This window comes from Talpa occidentalis, unplaced genomic scaffold, assembly GCF_014898055.3.
Source record: "Talpa occidentalis isolate TD23 unplaced genomic scaffold, MPIMG_talOcc4v2.1 talOcc4.16, whole genome shotgun sequence".
NCBI lineage: Eukaryota > Metazoa > Chordata > Mammalia > Eulipotyphla > Talpidae > Talpa > Talpa occidentalis.
The window spans coordinates 7585761-7602119 of NW_023601653.1; the positions used below are offsets into that span (position 1 = coordinate 7585761).

Genomic DNA, 16359 nt, shown 5'->3' on the forward strand with positions numbered 1-16359 from the left:
CTACTTAGGGCAGCTAGGTGGCATGAAGCACAGGACTTGAAGGAGGGAGGCAGACAATGACTAACAACAAAGATGGGAAAGAGTGCCAACCAAGAGTCATCTCCAAATTATTGGGAACTACTGCAGAGGGATTTTTATATTATGGGAAAGACGCTGTAGAGGTCGTGCTGGTTTATAGGAGGCCTAATTAGAAAAGTTAATCAGATGCAAATTATCCCAATGAATTCCATGCATTCCAAAGCTAAAGAGTTATGATTTGAGGATTGCCTGCTGTTTTGGATCTTGCATGCTGCCAACTCTCCTCTATTACTGCAGATAATTGTCAGTTCCATAGAGTGTCTATATATAAATGTGCAGGGCGCGTCACACTTTTCCTGGGTGCCACTTGTCTCCAGGCCAGCTTGTTGCCTTTAAAAGAGTGATGCTTGTAGCTGTGCCTGGAAGAAAGACAGCAAAGCCAGCTATGAAGGCTCCAAGGCCCCAGCGTGTGTGAGTGATATGTTACCATCCTAATTCCTGAAAATATATACTCTCCATCCCCCCAATGTCAGCTCCAATGCTTCTCATTATAATTAACTTTCTTATTTGCTGGGAGCACAAATGGTTGAAGGAAATAGTTGACACTTTTATATTTTTCTTTCTTAACAGTAAAATTTAAAATAACTGTACTGAAAAAAGAGAATTGCTGACTACTTTTAATCATAATCTTGATGCAGAAAAAAATCCCAGCACAGGTTTCAGACAGTCCTAGACTAGAAAATAAGCTCTGTTATTGGGGGGTCTATTAGGTCCCCTGGGTCTCTGTTGTGTTCTCTGTATTTTGGCCCAACTATATGTCCATAAATATGTGTATAGTGTAGACAGACAATAAAAATATAGCGATTGGTAAAGATGGGGCAGATGATGATGAAGAAGAAAGATAGATAAATAGATAGATAGATAGACAGATAGATAGATAGATAGATAGATAGGCAGACAGAAGCGAGAGTGCAAAGAAGAAACATGTACATACTATTCAAAGCATACAAGTTAAGGATATAGGCTCTGGAGTTAGACTGCCTAAATTAAATCCAAGATATTCAATTACTAGCTCTGGGAACTTGGGCAAGGTTTTCCTCATAGGATGGTTGTGAGGATTAAACTCTATAATCCTGTAAGATCCCTAGCACATACCCATATTAATAAACAATAGTTACTGCATGCCTACTCTGTGTCAGCTCCCAAGCTAAGCAATTTGTATACATTAAAGTACTTAACTCTCCTGACATCACCATAAGGATACTGTCCCCATTTACAAATGAAAGAATAGGAATCCAGGCCACCATGTATGTCCAGGAGGTCTATGTATCACCCAAACCTGTAGCTGTCATCTATAAGGACTAGATGAGGCCAAGACTTTAGGGAAATTAAATAACTTGCCCAAGGTTATAAGGAAAGCAGAGTAAATCAACGACTTAAATCCAAGTATAGTCGACATCTAAATATGTTCTTTTAACCTTTAAACATATTCTACCAGAAGTATCATATTAGCAAAATCAGACCAGTTGAAAAATCAGTTTAGTATTCAGATGGCTAGAGATTGAAAAGAAAAAGAAAACTGTTGAAAAGATTATCTTGGTTGGTTCCATTTTTTTCCTCTGACCCTCAGTTTTGAGTACTGCACAAATTCCATTAGCAAGGTACAAGTCACTGTTCAGTGGATTTAAAATCCTTTTGCATTTGAACTCTGGTTATTCCCTACTCTGCATTAACTGGATATGATTTGTCCTTTGCTAATCCACCTGCAAACGTCTCTTATTTCCTATCCAGTAGCTACTGGCCACTTTTGCCTCTGTGTCCCATTAGTGTTTTGCTGAGGGAGCAAAAGTCAATTATATCCTAGTCCCATTAAGCAAACTTAATGGGGAAATCAAGTCAATGTCCTCTTCTCTTCTTCCCTGCCAAATTCTGCAGCTGAAGACCCGCCTCAGCTTAGTCAGGAGAGTGGAGACACCCATCAGCATTGAGGCAACACTCTGGAATAGACACCACGGCACCAGCATGCAGATTCCAGCTGCCAACACTTGTCAGCATCTCATATGAGCTTCTCTTCCATTAGTGACCTCGCTCCACTTCCCCGTCCTTCTTAGGGTGATCCCCAGTTCAGGCCAAATCCAAGGTTTAAGAACATCTAAAGTTGAGGAGCCCCCTGTCCATGGTTCTAGAAAAAATATTCTTTGGAAGCTTCCTTCTTTTAATTACACTGTCTCCCGCTCAATCTCTGACTTGCTTTACTAGAACTCCTTCTATTTTGTTGAAAATGGCTGCATTTCATCTCTCCTGATGACTGAATAGTATTCCATAGTGTGGATATACCACATTCTTGTTTCCTGTGACTTTGATTCATCTTTATTTCTCCACACAGATCTTGGTCAGAGTTAGTCATAAGTACATAAATTCATAGAATAGATTAATCTTGTAAGTTAGGAAAAAAGGAATTTCTTTATGTCATTTCCACCAACTCTCCCATTCTGCCCTACTCCAGGCTAGAAATAGTCTCTTTATTCTCAGAATGCCATTTTCTTTTATTCAAAACTCTCTTACGGTCTTTATCATTTTCACCCCTCATTATAGTCATCCATCTGCCACATCTACCTACCCAACCAGATTGTTGCTTCTCGGTGACTGGGATTTGGATTCATCTTTTTTCCTCCACACTGACCCTGATCAGAGTTAGCCATAAATAGATAAACCCATAGGATGAATTAACCTTTGTAAGTTAGGAAAGAAAGGTGCTAGTAAGATCATGGAAAGATAAACCCAAAAAGAGGACAATTAGCTATTACTGCCTAACAACCCACACCCCAGATTTACTAACAATACAGCATCCATTTTTAATGCTCACAAATTTACCAGTGTGATGGGTGGTTCTGCAGATCTGGGCCAGGAAGAGCCTGGGTCATTTGGCCTCACTCATGTCTGTGGTCATCCTTAAGGTGACTGAGGACTGATTGAGTGGGAATGGTTGTCATCTGGGATCATGAGGACTCCTGGACTGTCTCTCATCATCCAGTATGTTAACTTGACCTTGTACTCAAGGTAACAAGACAGGTTTCCAAGACAGCAAACAAAAACATGGACGTTCTCTTGAGGTCTAAACTCAGAAATGAAACAACATCACTTCTATAGTCTACTGGTCAAAGTGAGTCCCAAAACGAATGCAAATTCCACACATAAATACATAGAGATAGCAGGAGCTGAGACGTTGCACCACTAAGTGCATCAGAAAGGGGAATGGTGGGGAACCAGGAGCATTTTGCCATCAGTCTACCAAGGAAAGTTCTCAGACACAAGTTTGGCCAGGGAACAAATAATCTGCTTACCAGCAGTGATAGTAATGTATGCTGCTGCTGGTGGTGATAGAAATGAACTTATCACAAGTATTCATTCAATACATCTATGCTCTAGATGCTGTTTTGGTCCCCATTTTACAGATATGAAAATTTAAACTTCAAGTAGGAAGATATCTATTCAAGGCTATCCAGCTACTACGATATAGTAGCAAAACTAGAAACGCACTTACAGGGTCACTACATGGAATACGGGACAGCTGGATTGGGCCCCAGCTGCAGGGGAACATTGCCAGAGGCTTCCCGACTTGACTGGAAGCTGCAGGGGGGCTTCTTTTCACGTAGGACTCAATTTCCTATCGCATCTTCTTTCTCTCTCATCCCTCTTGATTATCCCTTGTCTTCTTAAGTCTATTTTTCAGATTTAGTTCACAATGTTTTATAATAAAAGACTTGTCTCTATTGCTTTATAAAGACACAGAGAGGATTAGCAGGTAATTTAATGTTTGCAAAATGCCCTCAGCACCGAGGAATTAAATATGTTGATGCAAATAAATAAACAAAGGCTTTGGAGTATAGAGACATTGGTCTTCTCTGAATGACATGCTCAGGGTGTCTAAATGCACGCATGAACATAACCAGCTAAAATCTGATTCCACTAGACAGGGACCAGGCAACCCTGAATTTGCTCTTTCACATGTGGTATCAGAAGTAAGACATGCAAGCCAGCATCCTATCACCTGCCACCTTTGCTGTCTATGTGGAGATGAAAATCAATAAAAGTATCTTCCTGATTGTTTGATAACCTAGGTGCATGTGCACATAAATATGCACGTGCGCATACGCGTACACGTGTGCATGCGCACACACACACACCAACGCCCATCCATTCCATTCTTTCCATCACCTGTTCCCTGCTCAACCCTCCCCCTCAAGCTCCACCCATTGGTGGGTGACTGAGCAACGAGGGGAGGAGATGCTGCTTTAACACAGACGGCCAGGGAGAAAGACAAGACTGAAGCTCATGTACAGACCATCTATAGTTTGTGCAAGTCTTAATACTGAGAGCCAGTTTATTGGCCTAACCCTCTCTGGCCTCTGCAAGTGGACCTCTGCCCACACTCCCCACTCTCAGCTTCTCGAATCTCAGCTAAATACCCCCTGAGAACTCAGTGTTCATGGAAACCTGGGGTTCAGGGAACTCATAATTGAGCTGAAATCACATGTGGATGTAATATAGCTTTGTAAGTTGCCCCGAAGACATTTAAAATATTTTCTATTTGGAAAATTCATTTCAGGTCCTAAAGAACCCTAAAGAACTGATATATTTATGCACACAACAGCTGGGGTACAGGCCAGAGATGCAGGTGGTGAGAGGATTCACCAGAGACAAAGCGGGGAACAGACAGGCAGATTGACCAAAGTACACTACTGAGGGCAGCAGCGGGCGAGCCAGGAGAGGTCTGCTGCGCCATGTGGGTCGCTCCCTGTCCGGGGATTGAACTCGTGCCGCAGAGGAGGCCACAAGGGAGGCCCTTCCTGGTGCTTTAAGAGACTCATTTTGTAAAGCAGCTTTAGGTTTACAGAAAAATTAAGAAGAAAGGACAGAGATCTGACCTGGCACGTATGTAGCCTCTCTCACTATCAGCATCACTCAACAAAATGGTGCATTTGTTACACTTTCCAAACCTTCATTGATAAATTATCACCCATATTACCCAAGGCCCATAGTTCATATTTTGGTTCACTCTTGGAATTGTACATTCTGTGGCTCTGGAAAGTTTCTAATGATGTATATTGACTGTTATAGTATTATGTGGTATTAAAATTTTTGCTGCCCTAAATCATGGTGCATTGTGATGGATGATTTTGCCTTCAAGGATGTTCTTGATCTTTAATTTGACCAGATGAGAATGGGAAAGAGCACATCACATAGGCAGTCCTACCCTCCAAAAGAGGGGTGGAAGATGGACAAAAAAACCATGGTTGGGTTTTTTGTTCTGCATTATCTCATTTAACCCCCAGCCCCTTCACAGGACAACATGATTACCTGCATTTTATTTATGAAGACAATGAGGGTAAATGTCTTGCTCTAAGTCATCCACACCACTCTTCAATCAACTGTAAACTCCTTGAGGAGAGGGAAGTATCTTATTCATCTTTATATCTCTCAGTATCTAGCACAGAAACAGGCAGGAAATCGGCATTCAATACATTCTTACTGAAGGAAAACTTTCAAAAATAGCAGAGGTAGAGTTAAAATCCATTCCAGCCAGACTCTAACACATGTCACATTCCTCCACAGACAACCCCTTTGTGTATTATGATCACACGTGTCCAAATGAAAATCTAGTAAGCTATTTGCTCCTGTCTTCCTTCCTGAAAATGAGCAATCACTGGGATCCATCTCCTTTGGCAGTACAAGGGATTTTTCCTACTATTATTCTTGTGTTTTTTATTGCCTTTCTTCCTTCCAGAGATGTACCTGAGCTAGAGGAAATCTATTCATGTCTCTAATGGAAAAGACATTTGAGTAAGGCCCTTGAATTCTTGGTAAACTATCCATTTAAGTTTGAAAACTTGGTACAGATGGGAGATTCTCCTCAAGTTAAGGCTTTGGACCCAGCCTTATAGACCTCAACGTGAGGAGTACTCATCCCATGTTTTCACCCCTCTCTTCCTTATTCTCTAGCTCCCATCACAATGATGCCCTTGCTGTTCCTTGGACAAATACACACCTCTCCTAGCACAGGCCTTTGCACCTGATGCTCCCTTGCCTGGATCTTTCTTCCTGGAGAAACCACATTTCTCTCTCCCTTTCTTCGCTTGGGTCATTGTTTAATGGTCATCTGATCAAGAAGTTGTTCCTGACCTTACTATCTCAAATAGCCCTCCTCTACCCCATCATTATTGCACCCTTAATGCAATTGTTTCTTTCACAATCCACCTGACATATTGCAGATGGATTTCTTTATTATCTTTCTCCCACTAGAATCTAAGTTCTTTGCTCACAGTTCTAACTTCAGTGCCTATAACAGCACCTAGAATTAGTGGGAACTCAATATTTTCTGAATCAATGAATGAAAACTCAAGTCATGAATGTCAAATGCATGCATGGAGGGTAAGTGAAAAAGTATTGGGCTTTTCCATCCTCCCACCATTAGCATTAATGATGGATCCCTGTGATCCTATATGCCTGCCTGATGGCGGACACCTGGAGTAGGGTGTGGGCATGCATAGGTGGGCACACCTCGAGTAAGACTGGGCTTATAAGGGTGGTGTCATGGGGAACCAACAGAAGGAGAACAGAACCAAAAGAGAAAGAGTAACAGAACCAAAAGAGAAAGAGTAGCAGAACGAGAGAGCAGACAGAACGCCAGAGACCCCAGAAAGAGTCAAGATTCGCTGGGGGTTGGGAGGCCTACCAGCCTCCCGGCCCCTCCCCGCCCCAGCACCCCTGCCTACCATGTACCTGTTAAAACCTCTATAAAAGCCTGAAAAAAGCCACTGAGGGCTCCAGGACTCTCCTTTACCAGTCTGCCCAGATCACAGAGATCCTGTACTGGGCCTTCCTGCTGTCCCTACAATGTACCTCCACTCCCCTCTCCTGTGTCCAGTTCAGAGCTCACTAACCAAGCAGTTAACTTTTCCTGCAAAACTAAAAAAAATCTCAGAATCCTTCTTATACAGAACTCCAGGCAGCAACAACCAACCTATGGAAGTCAGCACAGGCAAGGAGGTATCTGTGCCTTTTGGGGATAATGTGGTTCTTCTACCCTGGCGAAATGGCCTGGGCCTCCCCTCAGGCAGAAAACCCTCCTTTGTCCCATCTAGCCTAAGGCTGAGACTAGACCCCAGGCAAGTGGCCAATTCTTTTGTGTCTTTATACCCAATGGGACCACAGCCAGATCCTCTCACTTACCTCTGAGGTGATCTGGAGCTGGTTCCTGCAGGCTCATGAGAGCAAATTGTGGTTTCTCTTCTCAAAGCTGCCTTCAGCAGCTCCATTCACCAGCTTGGAATCAGCCCTGGTGGGAACATTTAGACTACAGAGATCAGCAGGGCTAAAATCACAGTTTGTTTTTCTTTTTGTTTGAGAGCCAGCGGTTAATCCTCTTCCTTACTGTTTAAGTTTGCAAAACTGGGGCAAATGTGTGAAACAAGTCCAAGGGGTGGGGGGGGGGGGCCACTTTCACTTTCCTTCCCTGGAAAGGTGGGAGGTGGGAGCGGACAAAGGGACTAGGCTGGTTTCTGTTTGGCCTTATATGGAGGTCAGAGGAACAGGGAGCCGGTCTGGGTCTCTGTGAGAGCAGCAGCTGGCCACAGGGAGGAAAGACGCTCTCACCTTGTAGGGTAAGTGATTATCAGGCTTTTTTGCCCTCCTGCCATTAGAATTAATGATGTATCCCTGTGGTCCTGGACGCATGCCTGATGCTGGGCACCTGGAGTGGGGTGTGGGCATACATAGGTGGACACACCTGGGCTGAGACTGGGCAATAAGGGTGGTGTCATGGGGAAGGCATCAGGGAAAAGAAACAGAAACAGAACAAGACCAGAGAGAGCAAGAGTAGCCAGTGGTGGAAGAAACGAGCAGAAGAGAGAGAACAGAGAAGAGAGAAGAGCAGCAGAACCAGCAGAGCAGCAAGGGAGAAGCAGGGACCATGAGAACACCAGAGAGCCCAGAAAGAGTGAAGATTCACCGGTGGGGGCTGGAAGGCCTGCCAGCCTCCCGGCCTCCCCCGACCTTGCTTGCCCTGTACCTGGTAAAAAGGCCAATAAAATCCTGAAAAAGCCACCGAGGGCTCTAGGACACCCCTTTACCCGAATGCTCGGATCATAGAGATCCTGCTCTGGGCCTTCCTGCCCCTACACACCTCCTGTCTCTTCCTCCAAAGACTCCCCTCCTCCACCCCACCACCCCCAGAAGCAAGTCAGGAGTCCCTCCTTCCAGCTGGAGAAGTGAGGTTTGAGTGGGGGAAGGGACTTGGAGGGACTCTGACGTGCAGTGTTTGCCCAAGTGTGATTTTTACACAACCGGCCTCAGAATTGCCCAAGACACTTGTTAAAACTTTTGTTCTCGAGGCGCCACCGCACACAGGGTAATCAAACTAGGAAAATGGGATTTAGAAAAATGCATTTCGATAAGCACAACTAAATGCCTCTTATGAGCACAAGTGGTTATTAGGTTTGCTAAAACAAATCATTCACTTAGAAAGGTCATTTAAAACGCAGGTCTCCAGGGTGTGTCACAGGTCCCAAAATCTACAGTTTGATATAGTTTTCTAGGTGACTTTTAATATTAGTCCAAGTGAGGCTTTGCAACAAACACAGATTGTCTTCTCTGTCCCCCCACAAGATGAGTTTTGAAGTCCTTCCTTCTTTGCAAGAAAGTTGGGGTGCTTTCATTGACAGGCATTACTAAATATCTCATTAAATCCACAAAACCAGCCCATGGAATGGAAACGATTATGCAGAGGTAGAGGCTGTTATGATTCCCACATTACAGAGGAGGAAACAGAGGCGTGGAGTAGCAAAGCTGGAACTGGCACCTACAGCAGCAACCTGTGCCCTTAAGTCGTTCAGCTGCCTCCTGAAGACTTTCAGGAATAAAAAGATAATAACTCAATATAAAAACCTCACTGGCTGAGCAAAAGGATTTTTTTCAAAAACGAATCTTGAACATTTCTCCAAAATGTCACATTCCACATTCCCCTCTATTGAAGTCTGAACTGGTTAAAATACATTTATACAGGTGGAAAGCAATCAGAATAATTGGTTTGCGTAGAGCAAAGTAACCAATAAATTACCTTAAACATGACCTTTCGGCACCGGCTTCTATTCTGTTCCTATTCTCTGGCCCTGAATTGTCGCTCTTTAATTGGTAGTTTGTTCTCTCGTCGGGCTGCCTGTTTCTGACACTGGGTAATGCATTATGAGATAATCTACTTTCTGTGACTTCACACAGTTCCCATGGCAACCGTCAATGCCACATCCCTGCAGAAACGGCTGCTTCGTTTGTTCCAAATGTGTTGCAGAAATGTAAACATCTTCGATAAAAATGTCCAGTAAAATGACAGTCCAAGCAGAGAATGACATTTATATAATCGCCAAAGGGAAACAATCTATAATTATCCCAACTTCTTTCCCCAGATTAAAAAATGGAGGTGTAAGAATTTTGGTTTGGTTTGAACTTTTTGGTTTGGAGAAAAATAAATAAGGGAAAGGTTTGCTTAACAAGATTTCATTGAAGAGACAGAGCACTCCTGTGAAATGATGTTCATTAAATCCTTACTTTATTGGAGCCCAGGTGACAACATTTCTGGAAGAAACAACCATCTTCATCAGCCCACAAGCCCAGCTACCACAAACACAAGGCAAGAGCTGACCCGGAACATCCCCTCAGGTGACCTGGACACCCTGACATTCGAAACTAATAACCTAAGATCCTCTTGGTTGATGGAGAGAGTGCTTTACTTTTAATTCTTGCTGGCTAACCCTCTGTCCCCTCATAGTGAGCTCCTGAGGACATTTCTTCAATCAAAACCTCAGGAGGCCACATTAAAGTAAAGGAAGTCAGCATCTGGGTTTTGTGGGGTTTTTTTAAAGCTTTACTGAAGAATAATTGATAGATGAAAACCTGCACATATTGAATAAATGCAAATTGATGAGTTTGGATATAACATCTGGATCTCTATTGCCTCTCTTCAATGCCCTCTCTTTCTTGCAGGGACTGTTATTCTGTCTTGCATTCTTTCCCCACCACTAGGTCAGCCCTTTCCATTTGTCCTTTGGAATTAAGTTCAAGTGTCATCCACTGTAGCTACCTGCAGTAAGCAGAATTATAAGATGGTTCAAGATCCCTGCCTCTGGTGTTCACTGCTAGCATCATCTCCTCCCACTGAGTGTGGGTGGTGGTGAAGAAGCATCAGAGGCTGCTGAACACTGGGGGTCCCCCTGGGGTGCCCTCTCTGCCACTGTGCCCCCAGTGTTGTGACCCAGACTCTGGATGCATCCATAGATTTGACACTGTCAAGAAAAGAATCAATGAACTTGAAGATAAGTCAGTAGAAACAATGCAAAATGAAGTATGAAGAAGGGAAAATAAGAATGGAAAAAAAGTAACAACAGAGCCTCTAAGGACTGTGGGGCATCATCCAAGCATGGCATACACTTGATTGAAAACCTATAAGAAGAAAGAGAGTATGGCAAAAGAAATACTTAACATTTTTCAAATAAAAATTCAATTTCCATTTGAATTAAATTCAAAAAAATATTGAAATGATGACTGAGAATTCTCCAAAACTAGTGATGATACCAACCTACAAACCTAGAGACCATCAATGAGAAGAAACAGAAGCAACAATTATCAGTCTTGAGTTCAAAATTCAAGGCTGGTACAAATACTTATGTACTAGCATTCCTTGTCTCTTCTAACCCAGATATATGTTCCCCAGGGCAGTTCTCATCCCTTTTATCCATTCATTCTACTTACACATATTCAGACCTACTATGTGCCACACATCATGACAAAATATGACAGGGAAGCTCTCACCCTGCCTTCTGGGAGCTTGGAGTATGGCGAAAAACACAAACAAATGTTTTGTAGATGTTTGATCTACAAACTGTGGCAAGTTCTATGAAGGGAAGAAGAGAGTAATACAGGAGAAGAAATTTTTAATACTGGAAGATCAGAGAAGACTTCTCTGAAGACATTACAATGAAACTGAGCTCTGAGTGATATGGGTGAATTGGGCAGACAGTATATGGGAGTAGAGTGGACAGCATGTGCTAAGGACCTGAGAAAGGAATGAGCAGAAGGTTTTGAGGTCTTGACAACCACTAGCATGATAAAAACCAAAGGCAAAGAGAGATTCTGAAAAGAAGCCCAAGAAAATGGCCACTGTGAACAATCAGGGGAGAGAGGCAGGAGGGACAGGTGGAGAGATCTGCAGAGGTTGTCCATGCACGGTCGCAAAGGCCAGGGTGCAGATATTAGGATTTGGTGTCGAAGACGTTAGGAAGCCCTTGAAGGTTTAAGCAGGAGCATGCGCTGATTCCTGTATTAAGAAAGTTCACTCTGGCTGTTGGAGAACAGCTCAGATGGAGGCAAGAGGGGGCTCGAGTAGATCACTTAGGAAACTATTCCAGAAGCCCAGGCAGCAGACGAGGTAGGCAGGAGTGATTGCCAGAGATGTAGTATGAAGGGATGGCTTGAGAGGTCCCCGGAAGCTGGAGTGGCTGGACAAGATGGGTTGATGGGAGCAGGAAGGAAGTAGCAATGGCCAGAGGACCCCAGGATTTCCAGCATGCTGGATAATAAAACATCCTTTGAGCTCCTTGGAGAAAAAAACATTGTGCTTCAGAACTTTTTCCAACTAGAATAAATTTAGCATACAATGAATGTTTGTTGCATCAGCAGATGAGTAAAAATGTAAGAGTGATTCAGCATCGGGAAGCACTGCTCCTCAGGACACAGTCAAATTGGAGGAATAAATAAACCCTCTGAAACAGGCAAGCGAATACCTTTAAAGGCAGAAAGACACATTTCAAGCTCTCAGCTCCAAAGTGGGACACCCTGACCGGGACATTCTCAGCTGAACTGAGAGCAAGTTCACTCTAGACATAATTTAAGGAGTCTGACTTGTCTGGTTTCTCAGTGCGGAACAGATTAGATGAAATTTAGATGAAACCGCCACCCTGACAGTGAGCACAGACTAGGAAAATAAAATGCACTTGACTGTTGAAATTGGGGCGTCTTGCTACAAAAATGCAGCAAGTAAGCATCTAATCACCAGGCTGCCACTCCGTATGGTTGCAGTTTTAAAACAAGGCGGTGGTAAGAGTGGGCATCAGCTCTGCATGCCCACCTATAGGGTTCCTTCGGTCTAGCAAACCGAATTGAAGACTGAGAAATGAAAATGCTTGCTTGCAGGGAATGAGGAATTTAAAACCCAGGTGGTAATAGGGGTGGGGTAAGGCACGGAGCACAGAGAGAGGGACATGGGTTGGAGGAAGCTCCATGGAAGTCTCCAGAGGTGTTGGTGATGGTCCGGGCAGAAGGAGAAGGTATTTGATGATGGCTCTTTCTACTTTATGACTATCTTCTACATTTTTATTTGCATGTATGAATTTATAATATCAAAATTTGAAGACACAGCTTCCTTGCTCAGGGTTACAAAATTAGTCTGTGTGGAGCTGGCTGGCTCTTCAATTCAGACTTCGTGAGTCTAAATCTAGTTCGGCGCCCACCACCCTTGGTGTCACCGTGGCATAGCAAGTATCACCACAGCTATGACGTGGTGCCTTCAAACCAAGTCTGTGGGTGCCACAGGGGTCCAAGGAGTGGACCTTTGGTCCACTCTGAGTGTCTGAGTGTCTCCCTTGGTTAATACTGCAACACTTAATAACAATAGTGCCATTGTTATTAATACTCTTAAAGGCTTTGCAATACTTGTGTGTCACTACTTTAGACTACACGTGATAATATATATACATCACCCTCCCACAAGACGGTCCTACTGTTCCTATTATACGGAAAAGGAGATTCAGGTTGAGTAACTCACAGACTAGATGGGATTCAACCCACTTCTGCTTCACTCCAAAGCATCCTGCCTGCCACTAGTGACCTCTTGTAAGACAGGTCTCCCTGTTCAAGGTAGGTCTCCCTCTTCACCATGTTTCTTAGCAGGAAAGGGTGAGCAGTCAGGATGGCTCAGACCTGACCAGGCCACCACCCCTCATGCTTGCAGAGGGGACAATTACAGGAGTTGCCAAGGCATTGCTGCAGCCAGAGCTTCCCGTGAGCTGAGCTCATCATTGTGGAGTTCAGATAAGATGGCAAGCGTGTGGCTCCGATTTGAGATCTGAGTAACCTACTGTCCTCTGACACTGGGGGTGAACATGATCATGCAGCATGCAGAAAGAGAGACAGACAGACAGACACAGAGATACAAAGAAAGAGAAAGACACACACAGAGAGATCCTCAATAGTGCCTGGAGTCCACACAAACACCTGGATTAGTGGGTGAGGATTCTGGGGCTCATGACTTTCTCATCAGTGTTCTTGCTTTTTTAGAAAAGCACAGCCTAGTGAGTGTCCCAGACTTCAAACAATCTGATGATCTACACTGTGCTCCTGTCTGGCTACCGGCACCAGCCTCCCTGTCCAGGCGCCACGCCCACCTCCTGTCTTCCACGGCCCATCAAGCTGATGTCTTCCTGCAGCAGTGCTCAGAGAGGTCAAAGGCCAGCTGAATCAAAAAATGAGAGTGAAGAGCCTTTTCTCTCCCCTTCCATGCACATCACATGGGCTATTCTCCACACCAGGCACAGTCTCGCGTGAGTGTCACACCCTCCTCACTGCGGGCACCTCTTGGCCTCCTACATCACTAGTGGAAAAGTTTAGGGGCACTTGCATCCTTAGAGAAGCGATGAGCATCCTTAGCTTACATCTGTAGCTACTGTGATGAGCCATCGCGAAAGTGCTTGCACGGCCAAGATCTCACATGCAACCTGCTTCTTAGGTGTCTCTCCAGGCAGGGTCATCGGTTTCTGAACATACGCTGGTTTCCCGTCGGTGACCACCACTCCTCTCACTCATTGCATGCCATCGGTCACTGTTCAAGAGTGCACCTCCATGTGCCATAAATCCCAGCACTCGCCAACCCCATTCCTGCTTTATTTTCCATCACAGTTCTTATCTTCTTTTTGCATATTCCACTGTGACTCATATGTATTGCTGATCTCTCGCCTTCTCCTTGCAAGAAATATGCCCTCCACGCAGCCAGGGCTTGAGGTCTGGTATCTTAGTGCGGTGTCTCCTGTACCTCAAACAAAGAGGGTCATGTACTTGGTGCTTAGTAAATATTTGTTGAATAATGAAATGATTTCATTGATTAATATAGATGAGAAGATTTTTGTAAAATTTCCAGATATGCATGATAAAGCAAGTTTTTATGTCAAAATCAATACCACACAGAATAGTCATCGCCTACCAAAGTTCTCATAAAATAAGATGTTCGGGCCTCTCTGGTGGCACAAGGGGTTAAGCACCGCACTCTGAAGCAATCCACAGCCTCTGTCTGCAGCATGAGTTCGATCCCCGGCCAGGGAGCTACCCACATGGTGCGGCAGACCTCTCCTGTCTTGCCTGCTGCTCCCCTCAGCAGTGGATTTCAGTCAATCCACCTGTTCTGCTCCCCACTCTGTCTCTGGTGAATCCTCTCCACCCCCGCACCTCTGTCTGTACCCCAGCTCTTGTATGCATAAATAAATAAATCTTTAAAACAATAAATAAAATAAGCTGTTCTTTGCCCAACCTCATGGAATTTCACCCTACAAAGAGCATTCAGCATCTAATTTGAATGGTCCCTGTGTAGATTTCTAGAGCTTATTTCTCTCCCTCCACCCCCCTCCCCATAAAACCCTCCTCTCTATTCTCTGCCCCCTATGTGATAACTCCAAGCCTCCCTGACATCCCCCCTGTCTTTCCAGCTCTGGAAGCCTCCATGTGACAGTTAGGAGAGTTTCTCCCAAGCAGACAACAGCAGGGATCTGACTTTTGTATCACTGCTGTCAGGGGCCCAGCCCCTCACTGCATCTATTCAGTGTCTGAAACAATTCAAAATTTTACTTTCTTTCTACAATGGAGGGAACAGGTGTTGTCCCAATTACTCCAATAAAACTAGAATCAGGAGTCTGATCCATTTTTGCCGTGAAATTATTTTCTTGAATAAAATCTTTCATAGAAACACAATTCAGTCAGTTCTCACTTGATTTCACACATAGGTTCTTAGAATCAGCAACTTTAAGTGAAACAATTTGTAACCAAAAACAGGTCCTCAGATAACATTTTATTCAATGTAGGTCAGGATATTTATTATATTTACTTATTTATGTAATGACTTGACTTATTCAAGGACCTGCTTTATAGCAGAGGGACAAAAATAAGAAATTCATGGTTTTCCGGAATATAAATCCATATTATTCAATGAAATTATATCATTATTCATGGAACCCCTTATAGCTCTTTTATAGGCCTTTAGTTTAAAAATAATTATCCAGATTAATTTCTAAATATTTAGACCAAAGAAGAGTCAAAAATGACCCTTAGGGTGTTAGAGAAAATACTATATTTACATTTATTTTAACTCATTTATTAATTCTATTTTGGTTAAATCTTTTCTGATGAAAAAATACATTAGAATAATAGTACATCAAAATTCTTTATAAATAAAAAGATACACATACACAGTATATGTAGACTACAAGTCCTTAACATATTATCATTTTTTTTTTTGCTTAAAATAATCAATTATCTCTAAGGACAATTGTTTAAGAGAAGCGGGAGGTCTTTCATGTTTACCTACATAGTACCATTTCTGAACTATTTTTTCCTGGATCTGTTTATACCACAAAGGATATGAGGTATTTTATTAATAGGGAGTATCTATAACCTATTTTATTAATAGGAGTACCTATAGGGAGTTCAAAATAACTTAAGGGCCCCTGAACTAGATTGGGGCCAGTAACTTTTCCTATAAAGAGCTGGATAGTAAATATTTTGGGCTTTGGAGACCATATGGTCCCTGGGAAAACTACTCAACTATGCTTTTGTAGCATGAAAGCAGTCATAGACTGTATGTAAAAAATGTGTGACTGTCTTCCACAAAATTTATTTGCAAAAACAGGTGGTGAGCTGAATTTGGCCTGAAAGCTAATTTATCAACACTTGGTCCAGGTGATCTCTGAAGACCCTTCAGTAAGAGATCTTCGGCATAATTTCAATCTACAAACTCTAGCGGTACAGTTTGAATCTTTGTGAGACAAAGAGAAACTAGGAAAACAGGGGAGTGTCTGATGTCTCTAACCCCTCTGTATCATTAGCTCTTGATCACTGGTTTTTAACCTGTACAGATACAACTATACAGACTATTCTTCGACCCATGGATTCCACATTCAACATTCAACCAACAGAACTTCAATTGTTGAATTTGCAACTGTGTAACCCACAGATGTGGAAGACCATATA

At 43.2% G+C, this 16359-nt stretch overlaps 1 long non-coding RNA gene across 3 annotated transcripts; it reads right to left on the reverse strand.

Annotated features, from left to right (window-relative positions):
• Nucleotides 1-273: 273 nt before the first annotated feature.
• Nucleotides 274-9240, reverse strand: LOC129146028 (uncharacterized). Of its 3 annotated transcripts, none has more exons than XR_008552331.1 (5): nt 9137-9240; nt 7252-7357; nt 5380-5506; nt 2893-3133; nt 274-437 (listed from the first exon to the last, which is right to left on the reverse strand). It is a non-coding gene; the product is annotated as an uncharacterized LOC129146028 (long non-coding RNA). The 3 variants fall into 3 exon arrangements; XR_008552333.1 differs by having other exon boundaries at nt 2893-3138; XR_008552332.1 differs by lacking the exon at nt 2893-3133.
• Between the last annotated feature and the right edge of the window lie 7119 nt (nt 9241-16359).